The sequence below is a fragment of the Myxine glutinosa genome, chromosome 2 (assembly GCF_964187855.1).
Source record: "Myxine glutinosa chromosome 2, kmMyxGlut1.1, whole genome shotgun sequence".
Lineage (NCBI taxonomy): Eukaryota > Metazoa > Chordata > Myxini > Myxiniformes > Myxinidae > Myxine > Myxine glutinosa.
Genome location: NC_136262.1, coordinates 253,425,718 through 253,437,994, shown reverse-complemented (window position 1 = coordinate 253,437,994; position 12,277 = coordinate 253,425,718). Strand labels below are relative to the sequence as shown.

The window sequence follows — 12,277 nt, the reverse complement described above, 5'->3', positions numbered from 1 at the left end:
TTCGGCCGCCATCTTGGAAAAACGGGAAATCTTTTCACCACTATATCTCCAAAAGTGCAGAATGGAAAAAATGGAGACATGGCTCATTGTAAAGAACTCTCCATGGGGAATAAAATATGTAAATGATGACGTCATCAGACACGTGGTTCGGTCGCCATCTTGGAAAAACGGCAAAACGTTGCGCCACTATATCTCCAAAAGTGCTGAACAGAAAAAATTGAGACATGGCTCATTGTAAAGAACTCTCCATGGGGAACAAAATAGGTTAATGATGACGTCATATGTCACGTGGTCGGCCGCCATCTTGGAAAAACGGCAAAACTTTGCACCACTATATCTCCAAAAGTGCTGAACAGAAAAAATTGAGACATGGCTCATTGTAAAGAACTCTCCATGGGGAATAAAATAGGTTAATGATGACGTCATATGTCACGTGGTCGGCCGCCATCTTGCAAAAACGGGAAAACTTTGCACCACTATATCTCCAAAAGTGCAGAATGGAAAAAATTGAGAGATGGCTCATTGTAAAGAACTCTCCATGGGGAATAAAATATGTTAATGATGACGTCATCGGTCACGTGGTTCGACCACCATATTTGTCCGAAATGGCCGATAAAAAAGTAAATTCCGGCAAGTCCTCGGTCTCTGATTACTTGCCGGAAAAGATTCCGGCAAGTATGTTGATCTGTTCGTTTGTTTGTCTGTCTGTCTGTCTGTTTGTCTGTCTGTTTGCAACACTGCGTCTACACCGTTGCACGGAGAATCGCCAAACTTTGCACACATATTGGTCTTGCCCTGGAATAGACTGTGCCCAATTGATGACGTCATCGGTGACGTGGTTCGGCCGCCATCTTGGAAAAACCGAAAAACTTTGCACTTCTATATCTCCGAAAGTACTGAACAGGAAAAATTGAGACATGGCTCATTGTAAAGAACTCTCCATGGGGAATAAAATATGTTAATGATGACATCATCAGTCACGTGGTCGGCCGCCATCTTGGAAAAACGGCAAAACTTTGCACCACGAAATCTCCAAAAGTGCTGAACAGAAAAAATTGAGACATGGCTCATTGTAAAGAACTCTCCATGGGGAATAGAAGATGTTAATGATGACGTCATCAGTCACGTGGTCGGCCGCCATCTTGGAAAAACGGCAAAACGTTGCACCTCCATATCTCTGAAAGTACTGAATAGAAAAAATTGAGACATGGCTCATTGTAAAGAACTCTCCATGGGGAATAAAATATGTGAATGATGACGTCATCAGTCACGTGGTCGGCCGCCATCTTGGAAAAACGGCAAAACTTTGCACCATGATATCTCCAAAAGTGCTGAACAGAAAAAATTGAGACATGGCTCATTGTAAAGAACTCTCCATGGGGAATAAAATATGTTAATGATGACGTCATATGTCATGTGGTCGGCCGCCATCTTGGAAAAACGGCAAAACTTTGCACCACTATATCTCCAAAAGTGCTGAACAGAAAAAATTGAAACATGGCTCATTGTAAAGAACCCTCCATGGGGAATAAAATATGTTAATGATGACGTCATATGTCACGTGGTTCGGCCGCCATCTTGGAAAAACCGAAAAATTTTGCACCTCCATATCTCTGAAAGTGCTGAATATAAAAAATTGAGACATGGCTCATTGTAAAGAACTCTCCATGGGGAATAAAATATGTTAATGATGACATCAGAGGTCACGTGGTTCGGCCGCCATCTTGGAAAAACCGAAAAACGTAGCACCTCCATATCTCCAAAAGTGCTGAATAGAAAAAGTTGAGACATGGCTCTTTGTAAAGAACTCTCCATGGGGAATAATATATGTTAATGATGACGTCATCTATCACGTGGTTCGGTCGCCATATTTGTCCTAAATGGCCGATAAAAAAGTACATTCCGGCAAGTCCTCGGTCTCTGACCGATTTTTCATCTGTCTGTTTGTCTGTCTGTTTGCAGCACTGCGTCTACACCGTTGCACGGAGAATCACCAAACTTTGCACACATATTGGTCTTGCCCTGGAATAGACTGTGCCCAATTGATGACGTCATCGGTGACGTGGTTCGGCCGCCATCTTGGAAAAACCGAAAAACTTTGCACTTCTATATCTCCGAAAGTACTGAACAGAAAAAATTGAGACATGGCTCATTGTAAAGAACTCTCCATGGGGAATAAAATATGTTAATGATGACATCATCAGTCACGTGGTCGGCCGCCATCTTGGAAAAACGGCAAAACTTTGCACCACGAAATCTCCAAAAGTGCTGAACAGAAAAAGTTGAGACATGGCTCATTGTAAAGAACTCTCCTTTGGGAATAAAACATATTAATGATGACGTCATAGGTCACGTGGTTCGGCCGCCATCTTGGAAAAACTTTGCACCTCCATATCTCCGAAAGTACTGAACAGAAAAAATTGAGACATGGCTCATTGCAACGAACTCTCCATGGGGAATAAAATATGTTCATGATGACGTCATCGGTCACGTGGTTCAGCCGTCATATTTGTCCTAAATGGCCGATAAAAAAGTACTTTCCGGCAAGTCCTCGGTCTCTGACCGATTTTTCATCTGTCTGTCTGTCTGTCTGTCTGTTTGCAGCACTGCATCTACACCGTTGCACGTAGAATCGCCAAACTTTGCACACTTATTGGTCTTGCCCTGGAATAGACTGTGCCCAATTGATGACGTCATCGGTGACGTGGTTCGGTCGCCATCTTGGAAAAACCGAAACACTTTGCACCTCTATATCTCCGAAAGTACTGAACAGAAAAAATTGAGACATGGCTCATTGTAAAGAACTCTCCATGGGGAATAAAATATGTAAATGATGACATCATCAGTCACGTGGTTCGGTCGCCATCTTGGAAAAACTGCAAAACGTTGCGCCACTATATCTCCAAAAGTGCTGAACAGAAAAAAATGAGACATGGCTCATTGTAAAGAACTCTCCATGGGGAATAAAGTATGTTGATGATGCCGTCATATGTCACGTGGTCGGCCGCCATCTTGGAAAAACGGCAAAACTTTGCACCACTATATCTCCAAAAGTGCTGAACAGTGGCTGAACAATGAACAATGGCTCATTGAAAAGAACTCTCCATGGGGAATAAAATATGTTAATGATGCATGTTAATGATGATGTCATAGGTGCCTCCATTATGATGTCATAATTCGACAAGTACAAAATTTCATCCGATCAAGATGAAATTTCTTGAGCATCATCAAGGAATAAATGAGTTTAGAAAAAAATAATGATGACGTCATCGGTCACGTGGTTCGTCTGCCATATTTGTTTTAACACAAAAGCCTCCGTGCTTGTCCTCGCCGTGGGAGATCATGGCAAGGTCACGTCTTTTCGAAGCTGTCCCATGCGCTCACGCTTTCGAAGCTAAGTGATTTTTCTCAATTGTGTTTTTGTCGAGACTGTATCTATCTTTTGGTGTATGTACCTATAGCGTATCTTTTGGAAAATTTACGGTGCTAATTTTTCGTACATGTATACACAATCGTCGGTTAATGCGTATCGAGTATTCTGCGGCCTAGTAGTAGTACTCATAGGCTTCGGCTAACGTACCGCCTCCGACCTTGTGGTTTGGTTTTTCTCTCAGCGATTCGTCGAATCCGCTGCAATTATTTTCGTTCTCTGTTTCGTCCCAGTCGTTCACCCCGTACGTCCTTGTTTAATATCTCTACTCAAAAAAAAAAAAAAAAAACCAAAATAAATATTTCCTTCCGAGGTCTTATTCGTTTATTTGTTGTTCTTATGTGTTCGTTCGTTCTTCGTACGCGATCACGCGCTTAGAAATGTATAATCTCTCCCCTGAACAACTATTTTCTCTCATATATTATAACACCCTTTTCTTCTTTTCCTACAAAAGGATGCTTTCGTCTTGCTCACCAAATCTATTCATTCCAAAAAATATATATAATACCATCTCTTACAGTTCCTCCGTTCTACATTCCCTAAACTATCCAGAACTCCACCCCTCCTTCAGTGTCCTCACACGTATTTTTGACTCGAAGGTCTCAAACTCATTTTGCAAAAAATGTTCGTTTCCCATGAATCGTAAACTTTCTAAAATCCAATCTCACCCCTCCCCTCCAAATCTTCCCCATCACCCCTTCCCTCCAAAACTTCCCAATCATCCCTCCCCTTCAAAACTTGCCCATCACCCCTCCCCTCCAAATCCACCCCCTTGCCCCTCCCCTCCAAATCTTCCCCATCACCCATCTCTTTCAAATATTCCCCCTTGCCCCTCCCCTCCATATCTTCCCCATCACCCATCCCTTTCAAATCTTCCCCCTTGCCCCTTCTCCCCTCCCTCCTAAACTCCCCCCACACCCCTCCCCTCCGAGACTCTCCCTCGCTCCTCCCCTCCTAGACTCCCCTCTCACCCCTCCTCACAGCATCCTCCCTGCTTCTTCCCCCTTCCAACTTTCACCTTCATCTCCCCCAACCTTCTGCCTCGCTCTTCCCCCTCCTCAAACAACCCCTCACTGTGCCTCACCCAATCTCCATCAAACCTTTTGTCCGCCCCATTCTTCCCTTTCTCCAAGCTATTCTGAAATCTCTGAAATCTCTGACACACCTTCAACAGCTCTCCCTACCTCTTCCTCCTCTTCCACATCTTACCCTACCCCATCTTCCACATCTTACCCTACCCCATCTTCCACATCTTCCTCTTCCACATCTTCCTCTTCCACATCTTCCACATCCTCCTCTTCCACATCTTCCACATCTTCCACATCTTCCACATCTACCCCTCCCCCCCCTGTTCTGGACCCGATGCTCCCCCTTCCTCTTCATTAACGGTATGGACCTCAAACATCCGGGGCCTCCACTCAAACTTGACTGATCTCTCCATACAGGTTGCTTCTGACAAACCAGATGTGATCTGCTTAACAGAAACTTTCCTCCTTCATGATGGCTCTGATGCCTTGGTATCTCTCCCAGGTTACTCCCTCCTCCGGTATGATAGAACTGAACCTCGTCCTGGAGGTGGGGTTGCTATCTTTATAAAAAACTCTCTTCCTCACTCGCCCTCCACTGCCCTCTCTCCACCTCACCCCCAGGAATACCTTTGGCTACGGCTTCCCCTTCGCTCCCACCTTTTGTTCATATGTGTGTTGTACCGTCCACCAAACAGCGATGACTCCATCTACATCTCGCTGTCTGATAATATGGACCAACTTCTATCTACCCATCCCAACTCTCTCTTCCTCATATGTGGTGATTTCAATTGTCACCATGCCAGTTGGCTGGGTGTGGGTACCTCTCTCACCAGCCATGGCTCTTCAGCAAAGGACTTCTGCGACTCACTGGGACTGACACAATCTGTCAATTTCCCGACCCGGATCTCAGTCAACGGAGCATCTTCTCTTCTGGATTTGGTTATGACAAACTTCCCTGAAAATGTCTGCTGCTCTTCTTCTGCTCCAATCGGCTCATCTGATCATGTGCTTGTCAAAGTGGACATCTCTCTGACCATTCTCAGAGAGCCTCCTCAGCGTCGACGAGTCTGGCATTTCACTCAGGCCAACTGGCACGGTCTTCAAGCAGCCATAAATCATCTGGACTGATCTCCCATCTCTACCGCCTCTGACATCAACTCATCCTGGGAATTCTTTCAAAGTAAATTGCTCTCTCTCATGCACAGATTTATCCCATCTCGTCTTCAGTTGTCATACCCTTCCTCCCGTCCATGGTACACGGAATCTTGTGGTGAGGCTGCTGCCCTGAAACAACTTGCTTTCGTCTCCTGGAAAGCAAATCCAACGGAAGGAAATCTCATTTCCTTTCACAAAGCCCGAAACAAGTGTGTGTCCACCCTCAGGAGAGCCAGGAAACAATATCTCACCGTTCTCAAGACCGAACTCTCTTGTCTGTCTCCCTCTTCCAAATCCTGGTGGCGTCTGGTCAAATCTGTTTCTGGTGTTTGTTCCCCCTCCATCCCCTCCCTCACCTCAAACGGCTTAACGGCTGACTCCGCACGTGAAAAAGCTGAATGCCTCAACTCTGTGTTTGCCTCTAAATCTTGTGTCCCAAACCCATCCCTCTCTGTACCCACCGTACCCAGTCGTACCCAGCTGCTCCTGGAATCTGTGTCCTTTCCTCCTGACAAGGTGGAAAAGTTTCTGTCAACCCTCGACTCTGATTCTGCAACTGGTCCTGACGGCATCAGCCCATGGGTCCTAAAATCATGTTCTTCCACTCTTTCACTCCCTCTTTCTGTTCTCTTCACCCTCTCTTTTGCTCAAGGTCATCTGCCATCTGCTTGGAAATCAGCCAACATCACCGCTTTGCACAAAAAAGGTGCAAAAACAGATCCCAGCAACTACAGACCAATCAGCCTTCTCCCAATTATCAGCAAAGTCATGGAATCCATCATTGCTTCAGATATGAAATCTTTCCTCTTCTCCAATGACTTGATCTCTGATCATCAATTTGGTTTCAGACCTGGTCACTCTATTCTGGACATGCTGCTTCTGCTTTCTCAACAATGGATGGAGGTCCTCAACGCCAAACAGGAAATTAGAGCTGTCTCCCTTGACATTTCACGTGCCTTCGATACGGTCTGGCACCCTGCTCTGCTCACGAAACTCTCCTCCTTTGGTATCCATGGAAATCTCCACACATGGCTGGCGGACTTCCTCTCTGGTCGTCGTCAACGTGTGGCCCTGAATGGGTTTCTCTCATCTCCTCTTCCTGTTCAGGCTGGAGATCCCCAAGGTAGTGTTCTGGGCCCTGTGCTTTTTCTGGTCTTCATCAATGATCTCTCTGACTCTCTTGAAAATCCTCTCTATCTCTTTGCTGACGACTCTACTCTCTGTCGCTCCATTCCTCATCCCTCAGATCGGCAGTCTGCAGCCTCCTCACTCTCTGCAGACCTGGACAAAATCACAGACTGGGCAAACAAATGGAACATGTCTTTCAATCCTGATAAATCTCACACTCTTACGATGTCTCTCCGAAAAGACCGACTGGAAAACCCTCCCATCCACTTTCTGAATAATCCTCTCCAAGAAGTTCTGTCACTCAAGCTTTTGGGTCTCACTATTTGCCATGATCTTTCCTGGGAAAACCACATTTCAAAGCTGGCTTCCAAAGTCAGTCGCCGACTGGGCATCCTCCGTCTTGTGAAGTCCTTCCTTGGCACACCTGAGCTCCTCACCACATACAAGGCTTTCATCCGCAGCTCTATGGAATACTGCTCTCCCCTCTGGTCTGGTGCTCCTGCCTCACACCTAGCCCGTCTTCACGCTGTTGAAACCAAAGCGTTCAGAATCATTGGAATCTCCCGCGATGAAGCTAACTCCAAGGGCCTTTCACTCACTCACCGCAGGCAAGTTGGTGGTCTTTCCGACTTCTACCGACTCCTCTCTGGCCTTGCCCCCCCAGCCCTCTCTGGGCTCTGTCCCCCAAATATTCCTACAGGTCGCACAAGATCTGCCTGCAACCCTCTTATGGTTAAACTGCCAAAATCAAGACTTTCTGCTCACCTTCACTCCTTCATTCCTCTTTTCTCCCGCCTCTGGAACAAACTCCCTCACTCTCTTCAATCCCACTCCACCCTCCAGGTCTTTAAAACAGCTGTTCACCACCATCTCTTATCCTCCCCCATCCAAAACCTTGATCTTTTCTACCCCCGCTAATTTTGGTCCCCATGTGTTTGATTCCTCTCCCCCCCCCCCCCCCCCTCCCACGCCTCCTGCCCCCAAGCCCTCTCCCTCCCACACTTCTCCCTGCTCTCAAATGTTGTATATTTTGTATATTTTTGTATATTTGTATATTTTTGTATATATTTTGTATATTTTGTATATTTTTGTATATTTTGTTTTTTTTGTTTTGTGTTTATTTTGTATATTTTGTATATTTTGTTTGTCTGGTTGATTTGTTTGTGAAATAAATGTTAGCTCTTTCACGAGCCTCGATTGAGTATACAAAAAAAAAAAGAAAAAAAGAAAAAAAAAAGCCTTAAAGACCGCTGAAAATACATCTTGGCGAGGGTTTGCAATCTCCGATTGCTCTTTTTCTTGTTCCATTTGCTTTCTCTACTAATACTAACCCCCCTAACTCTGCAATCGTCTCGTCCAGTTAAATATCAGGGAAAACGGGACTTTTTCCTTGGGATGGAGCATTCCCTTCGCGCTGTGTTTATCACCATTCACAAGTTGATATGTTTTGTTGGCAAGGTGAGACACACCCTTTGCCTCAGATCGAAGTATTATGAAACACGACAGGATGGGAAGGTTTTCTCTAATTTCTGGTTATATAAGGGATTACTGTTGCCATGTAACTGCATGGGTTTGCCATGTGACGACTACATTTGGCATTTGCATGGCTCTCTTGCCGCCTTTTCCCAGGGACCTCATCGAGTTCTGGGCCCGGGCCAGTGCATTCATCCGCCACTGGTGCCGCCATTCAGGGCGTGTTTCACAATTCCCATGTACAGCGCCATTTGGAAACAAAGGTTGATGTTTAGTTTAGGTCTTATTCGTATATGCAGGGCTCAAAGGTGCTCCCTTGAACTTAAGGAAAAAATTTTTATCGAATATTCGTACATGCAACCATCCTCAAACGAAGGGTGTCCTTGAAGGGAAACTGGAGGAAATATTGAAGTAAATCCGCAAATCTTTCCTTGATGATGCTTTGTGCAACCGGCAAGCTTGGCAACGTTGCTGCTGGGTTGTTTGCCATTGCCATCCCACCAGTTATGGCAGGAATTTGTAATTTGCTCAGGATGCCGGTGATAAGTCGTCTTTCTTGGAGAACGCCACCGTAGGATCTTTAACATTCACCAACTAATGATGGTAGATGGGACACCCGGATTAACATCCATCCGTGGGATGGCATACACACACTGATGAATCACGCTGCTTGTGAAACACCAGGATGACAGTTCATAGCTGGATCTGTATTTGAACCCAGGAGAGACAACTAAGAGATGAGTGTTTGTACCTTTTTGCAAAAGAATACAACAGGAAAGAAGAAATTTAGAAAGAAGAAGGAACAAGTGGAGTGATACATTCAAAGTACACCACCCCCATGCGAAATAAATGAAGAACATATCCTTCAGTCATTCAATAGGCATTGCCAGGACCATGCCGCCGTGCAGCACATAGCGACGGTATTGGGAGGGAAAGGTGCACAATAATTGATTGATTAATTGCGTAATTAAAAGAAACAAATAATAATCGTAAAATAATTAATTTGTTAATCAATTGGCTCATAGCATACAGAAGCAACCAATGTTTCATCCGAAGCTGTAAATTTTTCTAAAAATAATTAAATAATTAATTAATTGAAAAAAATTTAATCAATAATTGATGAATCAATAAATAATTAATCGATTAATTGATTAATCAGTGAATTAAAAAAACTTTCATAGCCAAATCACTTGGTCACTGTTGTGGCCAAATATCACCTTCCGACCTCAAAAGGTGCACGTAATATTGCCCAGATGAGAAACAAAATAAATAAGTACTTAATTAATCAATAAAAATTAAGTAATTACAACAACACAACAACAGGCATGTTAAGGCCATTTTCCCTGCTATAGCAGGGGTTAGCCAATTAAGTAATTTTTTTTTTTTTTGTATACTGAATCGAGGCTCGTGAAAGAGCTGACAACCGCGAGGGAAAGACAGCACAGGGGGACCACGAGGGAAAGACAGCACAGGGGGACCACGAGGGAAAGACAGCACAGTGGGACCACGACGGAAAGACAGTACAGGGGGACCGCGAGGGAAAGACAGCACAGGGGGACCGCGAGGGAAAGACAGTACAGGGGGACCGCGAGGGAAAGACAGCACAGGGGGACCACAAGGGAAAGACAGCACGGGGGGACCACGAGGGAAAGACAGTACAGGGGGACCACGAGGGAAAGACAGCACAGGGGGACTGCGAGGGAAAGACAGTACAGGGGGACCATGAGGGAAAGACAGCACAGGGGGACCGCGAGGGAAAGACAGCACAGGGGGACCGTGAAGGAAAGACAGTACAGGGGGATCACGAGGGAAAGACAGTACAGGGGGACCACGAGGGAAAGACAGTACAGGGGGACCGCGAGGGAAAGACAGCACAGGGGGACCACGAGGGAAAGACAGCACAGGGGGACCACGAGGGAAAGACAGTACAGGGGGACGATGAGGGAAAGACAGTACAGGGGGCCGCAAGGGAAAGACAGCACAGGGGGACCATGAGGGAAAGACAGCACAGGGGGACCACGAGGGAAAGACAGTACAGGGGGACCGCGAGGGAAAGACAGCACAGGGGAACCACGACGGAAATACAGCACAGGGGGACCGCGAGGGAAAGACAGCACAGGGGGACCGCAATGGAAAGATAGTACAGGGGGACCACGAGGGAAAGACAATACAGGGGACCACGAGGGAAAGACAGGACAAGGGGACCACGAGGGAAAGACAGCACAGGGGGACCATGAGGGAAAGACAGCACAGGGGGACCACGAGGGAAAGACAGCACAGGGGGACCACGAGGGAAAGACAGCACAGGGGAACCACGAGGGAAAGACAGTACAGGGGGACCACGAGGGAAAGACAGCACAGGGGAACCACGAGGGAAAGACAGTACAGGGGGACCACGAGGGAAAGACAGCACAGGGGGACCAGGAGGGAAAGACAGCACAGGGGGACCGCGAGGGAAAGACAGCACAGGGGGACCGCGAGGGAAAGACAGCACAGGGGGACCACGAGGAAAGACAGCACAGGGGGACCACGAGGGAAAGACAGCACAGGGGGGCCACGAGGGAAAGACAGTACAGGGGGACCACGAGGGAAAGACAGTACAGGGGGACCGCGAGGGAAAGACAGCACAGGGGGACCATGAGGGAAAGACAGTACAGGGGGGCCACGAGGGAAAGACAGTACAGGGGGACCGCGAGGGAAAGACAGCACAGGGGGACCATGAGGGAAAGACAATACAGGGGGACCGCGAGGGAAAGACGGCACAGAGGGACCACGAGGGAAAGACAGCACAGGGGGACGACGAGGGAAAGACAGTACAGGGGGACCACGAGGGAAAGACAGCACAGGAGGACCACGAGGGAAAGACAGCACAGGGGGACCGTGAGGGAAAGACAGCACAGGGGGACCGTGAGGGAAAGACAGCACAGGGGGACCGTGAGGGAAAGACAGCACAGGGGGACCGCGAGGGAAAGACAGCACAGGGGACCACGAGGGAAAGACAGCACAGGGGGACCACGAGGGAAAGACAGCACAGGGGGACCATGAGGGAAAGACAGCACAGGGGGACCACGAGGGAAAGACAGCACAGGGGGACCACGAGGAAAAGACAGGACAGGGGGACCGCGAGGGAAAGACAGCACAGGGGTACCACGAGGGAAAGACAGCACAGGGGGACCGCGAGGGAAAGACAGCACAGGGGGACCATGAGGGAAAGACAGCACAGGGGGACCGCGAGGGAAAGACAGCACAGGGGGACTGCGAGGGAAAGACAGCACAGGGGGGCCGCGAGGGAAAGACAGCACAGGGGGACCACGAGGGAAAGACAGCACAGGGGGACCGCGAGGGAAAGACAGCACAGGGGCACCATGAGGGAAAGACAGCACAGGGGGACCGCGAGGGAAACACAGCACAGGGGGACCACGAGGGAAAGACAGCACAGCGGGACCACGAGGGAAAGACAGTACAGGGGGACCACTTAACATTGGATGAGCGCCATCTTGTCGATTAATCGATTCATTCGAATTAATTAATTAATCGAAGCTGCGGAGCTTTCATCCGCAGCTCACTGGAATACTGCTCTCCCCTATGGGCTGGTGCTCCTGCCTCACACCTAGCTCGTCTTCACGCTGGTGTAAACCAAAGCATTCAGAATCATTGGAATCTCCCGCGATGAAGCTAACTCCAAGGCCTCTCACTCACTCACCGCAGGCAGGTTGGTGGTCTTTCCGTCTTCTACCAACTCTTCTCTGGCCTTGCCGCCCCAGCTCTCTCTGGGCTCTGTCCCGCAAATATTCCTACAGGTCGCACAAGATCTGCCTGCAACCCTCTTATGGTTAAACTGCCAAAATCAAGACTCTCTGCTCACCTTCACTCCTTCATTCCTCTTTTCTCCCGCCTCTGGAACAAACTCCCCCACTCCCTTCAATCCCACTCCACCCTCCAGGTCTTTAAAACAGCTGTTCACCACCATCTCTTATCTTCCCCCATCCAAAACCTTGATCTTTTCTACCCCCGCTAATTTCACCCCAATTCCACTTTTTTGAAATACCAACTTCTGTCGTGG

The 12,277-nt window shown here is 47.6% G+C and overlaps 1 protein-coding gene across 2 annotated transcripts in view; it reads left to right on the top strand.

The window, feature by feature from the left end:
• Positions 1-12,277, top strand: part of LOC137414536 (arylamine N-acetyltransferase, pineal gland isozyme NAT-3-like) — a 227,103-nt gene that overhangs the window by 199,237 nt on the left and 15,589 nt on the right. Inside the window, exon 1 of one of the 2 annotated variants that reach the window (XM_078772446.1) lies at positions 8,194-8,477. The exons of the other annotated variant lie outside the window; for it this stretch is intronic. The gene's annotated coding sequence lies outside the window, so the exon portion shown is untranslated. Of the gene's footprint in view, positions 1-8,193; positions 8,478-12,277 lie in introns of those variants that run through there. 2 annotated transcript variants of the gene reach the window in all.